The 7,703-nt window shown below is 41.7% G+C and overlaps 1 non-coding gene across 1 annotated transcript; it reads left to right on the top strand.

The window, feature by feature from the left end:
- The first annotated feature begins 6,942 nt into the window (after positions 1–6,942).
- On the top strand, positions 6,943–7,014 carry TRNAP-AGG (transfer RNA proline (anticodon AGG)). Its single transcript has one exon. It is a non-coding gene; the product is annotated as a tRNA-Pro (tRNA).
- The last annotated feature ends 689 nt before the right edge of the window (positions 7,015–7,703 follow it).

Below are 7,703 nucleotides of genomic sequence, written 5' to 3'. Positions count from 1 at the left end.
ATCATCATCATCATCGCTGTGAAATCCCAAATACACTATAGCATCACAGGTCACCATCATCCTTCATCACCTTTACTGATATAAATAAATTGGGCTGGATCCAGAAAAAAATATATATATATATCATCTGCTTTCTTCACCTCCTCCCCCCCCCAAAAAAAAAAAGGTCCAGGAGTGAATGAGCGTCTCTGATTGGCTGAATGATAATGAATGATAAGTAGAGGAGCCAATCAGGTGAGGAGCATTATTTTCCACTTAAGAAGAAGCATCCCTTTCATAGTATTTCATTCTTTTACGTACGGTCACTATTTTACGTATGTCTTTATGCTTTGTTATATTTCATCTCAGTCAAGGTATTTCTCTCTCTCTCTCTCTCTCTCTCTCTCTCTCTCTCTCTCTCTCTCTCTCTCTCTCTCTCGATAAACCACGACTCCAGGTAATAAGGTCGTAAATCCCACTATCTGAAGACGAGGAGGCAGACCTAATGTGACCTTGCGTGAGAAAGAGAGAGAGAGAGAATGAGAGAGAGAGAGAGAGAGAGAGTGTGTGTGTGTGTGTGTGTGTGTGTGTGTGTGTGTGTGTGTGTGTGTGTGTGTGTGTGTGTGTGTGTGTGTGTGTGTGTGTGTGTGTGTGTGTGTGTGTGTGTGTGTGTGTGTGTGTGTGTGTGTGTGTGTGTGTGTGTGTGTGTGTGTGTGTGTGTGTGTACCAGTGCCACACAATTACACACATCCATCTGGCTTTACCCCAATGACCTCCCATGCTATCCCCGTGTTAATCCCTGCATAATGACTCCTTGCTTCATTTCTGCCATTTACTCATCGCATTTCGCTAGTTTTCATATTTTTTCACTTGTTTATTCAACTATTTCGTTTCCATCATCATCATCATCATCATCATCATCATCATCATCATCACCAGCATCAACATTATTATCAATAGTTTTCATATCCTTTCACCTGCTTATTTAACTGTTTTGCTGTTCATCATCATCATCATCATCATCATCATCATCACTATTTCCCTAAGTAAGATCTTGAAACTGGAAGAATAAAGACTCAAACCTTGGAGAATATTACCAGAGTGCCAAGCAAAATAGGTCATACATTCCATCACTCATTCTAAATAAATATAATTAAGTAGTTACCTTGTTGATCTTTTTATTCTAATCTTTCTTAATGACAACTTTACTTAATTGCTTTAATTATATAAATGACTGGACTCTGTTTATTATAGCCGCTGCTCCCTTAATTCCTCTTACCTGCCATTTTTTTTAGTCAATTTCCTTGTCTGATTTTTTTACCTGTCTAGCTTATGCTACTATTCTTTCTTTCTGCCTTGCTTGTTTGTTTGCGTCTCGACCCTTTCACTCCGAGGATGTACGCTTTATTTCTCTTCTGCTAACACTAGACATTTTCCTGATCATACGAGAGACGTACGGCGGTGGAGGGAAAAACGAACGCGAGATCACAACCCTCCAGTAAAGAAAAAACAAAATCAAAGTAAAAACAATCGCATGGAGGACAGGCAAAAAAAAATTATAGAAAACATCTTGCTTTTTTTCTCACATGTTTATCTGGGTTGTTTCTTTTGCTTGTAATTATTATTTTTTCTTACTTAAATCTTGCTTATCGGTTATATATTTTTGCCTCTTTCTCCGCTCCTAATTTTTTATCCTCTTTTCATTTTGATTATATCGTTCTTGTTACGCATACATCTTCCTTGTGTCTTCCTTGTCACCTCCTAACACCATCATCTTGCATACATCCTACCTACCATGACCTGACAATCTTATTTCTCTCTCTCTCTCTCTCTCTCTCTCCCTCCTTACCTACCTACCTACCTACCCATTCCCTATCTATCCTCTTGAATCTTCCTCTAATTCAACCCATTTTCTTAATCATACCTACTATATATATATAACTTTCCTACTTTCTCACACATTCTGCTTTGCGTTTTGCTTTTATCTTGCTTAGCTTTATGCATATACCTTCCCAATCTTCCTTGCTTATCTTCCTACATCATGCTAATCTAGCTTACAATCTTCTTCCTCGCCTGACTATTGGGTTCTAACAAATCTTGCTTCCGTGCTTAATTACTTGCTTATTCTAATCTTCTTCATTGCTTGCCATTTCTCATAAACCTTGCTTCTATGTTTATCTTCGTGCATATTCTAACCTTCTTCATTGCTTACCATTCTTCTCTTCTTTCTTATACAGTATCTTCCATAATTCTTGAGTAAATCTTTCCCATTTTCTTGTTTTCTTGCTTTTTAATTCTGCTCAGTCTCCATTATCTATCGCATTATTTTCTTGCACAATTTTTTTTACGTATATACAGTATACCTTTCTAATCAACTTGCTTCACACCTTATCTTCTATTTATCTTGATTTCTCTAGTACACACCAACCTAATCTTCCTGCTTGCCTGCTTTTGTTGCTTATCTTGTTTAGCCGCCCTCCGTAAGTGACTAGGTCACACACACACACACACACACACACACACACACACACACACACACACACACACACACACACCTCTGCCTCTCGCTGCTTGATCGCTCAGGCAGCTTTATGCTTCAATATTAGGGCAGCGCTTGTGGCACGACTCTCTCTCTCTCTCTCTCTCTCTTAGCTTCCCCATTCTCTTTTTCCCATCCCAGATAATAGTGGTGGATTTAAATGGTGACTCTTACAGTGGTACATGTGAGTGATGGCAGAATGACAGAATTAAACATGATGGTGAGAGCATGGTAATGTGGAAGTAAACAAGATGGTGAGAGTATGGTAATGTGGAAGTAAACAAGATGGTGACAGTATGGTAATGTGGAAGTAAACAAGATGGTAACAGTATGGTAATGGGGCAGTCAGCAAAGAAGTTATCCTAACGAGTATTTGTTTCTATCTACGAATCTCTGCCTTTCCTATAAAATTTCCTATCAGGTTTTTTTTTTAAATTTGGGTTATTTTTTTTTTTACCTGCTAATTATGCTGGTGAGGGAGAGGTGATTTGGTAATTTCCCTCATTACCTCGCTCTTGTCTTCCCTCTTCTGTTCTTAGCTTCTCTGTAATTTCCCATCATCTCGTTTCCCTCTTTCACCCTGTTGCCCCGGGTCTGGAGAGGGACACCTTCACGTGGTGGCACTGATATACTTGAGCGGATCCACTGCCTAACTATACAAACGTCCCTCAACTACTTCCCTGTCACCCGAAAGGAGGGTGGTGTACTGAGCCTAAGGGTAATTTCTACCTTCAGTCTGCCGGGTTTACGTTTAAATCAGCCTTAGATTGGAATTACTACTACTACTACTACTACTATCATCTTGCCCTCCCGTCTTCTGTCTTTGCTCTCCATCTCTATCATCTTCTGTTCCTCCCTCAAATTTCTTTTCTTCACCAAACTCCTCAGCTTCCTCTTCATCTTCCTTTCCTCCTCTCTCTCGTTTTGATAATTTTACCATTACCTCGTCCTCTCTTATTTCGCCCTCTCATTTTCTTTACTCAATTCATCTCTCTTCCCCTCCCTTCTTCTCTCCCTACCACTCTTCCCCTACCTAATCCTCTCCCTCTTCATCCCACTCCCATCCCCTCATTCGTCACCTTCTTACTCCAATTTTTCTGTTAGCGTGAAAGTCTCGTCCCTCTCATTTTCACTCTCTCCTCTCTTCATCCCAGTTCCCTCCTCATCCTCCTCTCTCTCTCTCTCTCTCTCTCTCTCAACTTTCTCCGTTCTTCATCTCTCTTCGCCTCCTTTCTAAAATCCTTTCCTCATCCTCTTTCTTATCATCTTTTCACTCTCCTTTTCATACTTTTTCCCTCCCCCCTTCATCTTCCTCATCCTCTTCCTCCTTCATCCCTCTTTTCTTCCCTCTTTCACTTCCTGTCTCACCTCCCTCTCACTTTCATTTCATAAATTTCTTAACCGTATTTCCATCACTGACTCTCACCCCTTCCATCAGTTCTCTCCCTTCTTCATCCCTCGTCCCCTCCCTTCACTGTCTCCCCCCACCGTCTCCCCTTTCCCCTTCCTCCCTCTCTCCTCCTTTCATCTTCTCCCTCATCCCCCTCTCCTGGGCGTCTGTCCCCTGAAGGGCGGCTGAGAGCGGGTTATATTAAGGATAATGGAGATGAAGGTGGCGAGGTGTTATCTCAGCAATGAGCACCCACTTCATTGTGTGTGTGTGTGTGTGTGTGTGTGTGTGTGTGTGTGTGTGTGTGTGTGTGTGTGTGTGTGTGTGTGTGTGTGTGTGTGTGTGTGTGTGTGTGTGTGATTATGAGAATGTTTCCGTATACGTGAAGGTAAAACATGTAGGTAACAACATGGAACTTGGTGTCTGCATGAGATATAATGGCCTATGTGCATGACCCTATATATGTGCATGGCAATACAAGGCACCAGGTTATTGCTCATGTTGTAGTTTCTGGGAAGAAGTTTACAATGCCTTCTGCTGTGTCAATTTTTTGTTTATTTATTCCACTTGCTATTGTTCAGACCAGTGCGGATCGGTTAGAAGTGTCTCGACCCAAATGCAAAAATCATCATACTGAAACACACACACACACACACACACACACACACACACACACACACACACACACACACACACATACACGAACCTTTATGCTAAAATAAATGAGACGAGTAAAGTCGACTTATGAGGAGGAGATGATATGGATGACGACGATAATGATGACGATGATGATGACGACATGCATACAGACAACACATAAGACAAGGCAAAACGTTTCACAGTTACAAAAGATGTGTTGACAGAGTTCTAGAGCAGTACCAACGTTCTAATGACCCGCGAAAAAAAATGTAGAGTCATCGCTGCTTCTTTATGGAACGTGGCGAAATTTTGTGCTATTAAGAGGAGGTTGTGTGGGATTTAAGAGAGAATATGAGGATAAGGCAGCGTTTCAGGGCATTAAGATAATCTGCATACCATTAAGGAGCACACCGCACCACACAGCACAGCATGACAAGAAACGCGTCCCGGGCTTATTTAATACTTATGTGTCTTAAGGAAATACACAGTCAAGAGAAAGCTATGTGAGAGTTCACGTACATACAGACTGGCACAGTGTAAAGGGAAATATATTTAACCCATTTGCGCCCAGTGTCCTCAGTATGGGACGGACCTGGACATTTTCAAAAGTTAATAAAGAACCCTGGAGTAGTGACCTATGAGCTTCGCGACTATGAGCCAATAGGTGGAGGGCAGTACGCCTAGCACCCTTCCAGCACAATCCCTCACATAGGAACCCTGGGCGATAATATTAGGGTTGAGAGCGTTCACAGTTCGTACCTGCTAGTACTAATTTAAAACAGAAACTTGAATGCACACTGAGGGCGCTTACATCCGCCAACGCCAATAAAATTTAATACTTACTCATGCATCAGAATTCAGATCCAACTCAAAATCTGCCCAGACTAATTCTTTTATGGTCTTTCATGGTTAATTGTAGCCTACGCTCTACGCCTGCCATGTTACATAATCAAACAGCGCATACCTCCACCCATGCCAAAAAAAAAAAAAAAAAAAAAAAAAAAAGTTATCCCTGTATACAGATCCGGATTCACTTAAAAATTCAATCAACTCTTTCTTGACTCACTGCTCAGCTATCCATTAAATTTCCTCTAGATCCGATTATAACTATTTTATTTAGATATCTTGTGCCTAAACAGATAAGCGCGAGTGAATATATACCTGCCTCCAACTTCGTTAGCTGAGGCAATAATTTCATATAGAGCTATCTTCATACAGCACCGACTTCATAGAGTACCAACTCAAATAGGACTAACTTCATCTGTGCTAGTACTGACTTCATTTTAGCAGATTTGTAATGAGAGAAATAAGCATAACAGACGCTTGATATGCATGCCACTAAACGCATATCATTTCGTGTTCATGAAAATGTACGAGGGAATATGGTGTAAACAAATCACTTATATCTTTAAAGAATGATACTATACTCGAAATATAAGTTAGTCCACTGCCAAATAAGACCCTTTTCTCGGAGGACGATAAGGGCCACAATTTATCCCTTAACCACGATGGCGAGGCTGGCATGGGGCAGGAGTGTCTGTTGGCAGGAAGTACGCACGGGAAAGTCAAAGGGTTGTAAAATGGCGATGTTAGTGTGCGTTAGAGGCTGTATGTATCACTGGCAGAACAGACATGGTGTAAACATATGAAAGCGTACAAAAGGCACCACTACCAGCATGCACATTCATGTCAACCTCGAGCCTTAGATTCGGAAAACACGCCATCGCGAGAAAAGTATGCAGACCACAGAGTTACTGAACCACCAATACGTCTACTCTGCGTGCGTGCGCATTATACAGTAGCTAATAAATAGATAGATAGATAGATATTGCATTTACGAGTAAGGAACGCGAGAAACACGCTATACGCCAAAAAAGGCTATAAAATCCTTGACAAAATGAAAAAGTAAATTGACAGTCAACATCATAAAAACACCTTTATTTTTTTACTGGGCTTGGTACTCTCAAAGTAGATGCGTGTTGTGTGGCATAAAGCTCTTTTACGGGGCGCGTCTGGAGATAAAACTCAGCTAAGCTCTTCAATAAACTTCCCGACGCAAACGTACCTGATGTTAGGGGTTACATCGAGAACAAACTTACATGAAACAGTTTAGGTTAAAGATTACATAAAGAGAAAACAAACATGAAACTGTTCAGGTAAAATATATGTAGATAAGACAGTCTTCTACTGTACTTTCGGGCCTCCCTGGTGCGTCACCCCACGTTCATTTCTACCTATGGAGCCTTGGAGTTTATTTATATTTCATTTACACAAGCTGCCGCGGCCGTCGGGCAGTAGAGGCGCCCAGTTATATCAGCGACACCACGAGAAGGCGTCCCCCCCCCCCACCCAGAGCAGCCGACGATAAAAATGCCTTAAAATATTTACGTCTCACGGCCTGATGGTCTAGGGGTATGATTCTCGCTTAGGGTGCGAGAGGTCCCGGGTTCAATTCCCGGTCAGGCCCGTCAATGTTTTATGCACGACAGGGAGACAAGGTAAACAAATCTAACTTTGTCTCACTTTTTAGGCTCTTCCTCTCACGCGCTCTTTCTCCTATTGACTTTCCATCCAACTACTACTACTACTACTACTACCTCTCTCTCTCTCTCCCCTTATCACGCCCTCTTGAATTTTTTTCCTCGTCAGAAAAGGTATATATGGTTCAGGGTCCCCATTTCTCCTCCACTGCGTCCCTACACCCTCCTCCTTCCCCTAAAAAATTCCTTAAGTGCCTCTATCCCCCTAATACTGAATTCTTACTCTCCTCTCCTGTACTTCCCTTACCATTCAGTTCTCCTCTCCCTTCTTTCCCCTCCCTTTAATCTCTCTCTTGTCTCCTTTCTTCCTGCCATTAACTCTCTCTCTTTCTCTCTCTCTCTCTCAATCTTCCTTGCTTCTCTTCCTTCTCCTTTCCATTCTTTCCCCTGCACTTCTGCCACCTCTCAACCTCCATTCTTCAGTCCTTTCCTCCATTTCTCCCCTTTCTCTTTCCCTTATCTCCCCCTCCTCAATTTTTCCTACCCACCCACCGCCAACCAGATCCTAACAAACTTTTCTTTTTTCCCTTTCATTTTTGGTCCCCGGTGTACTGTATATATAAATGGGCAATTTTGGAATTATATCATTTTCTCACATATATATTTTCCCATATTT

This window comes from Coenobita brevimanus, chromosome 87 (assembly GCF_032717465.1).
Source record: "Coenobita brevimanus isolate Jiangsu-jjx chromosome 87, ASM3271746v2, whole genome shotgun sequence".
Taxonomy (NCBI): Eukaryota; Metazoa; Arthropoda; class Malacostraca; order Decapoda; family Coenobitidae; genus Coenobita; species Coenobita brevimanus.
This window is presented reverse-complemented; position numbering and strand designations above follow the sequence as displayed.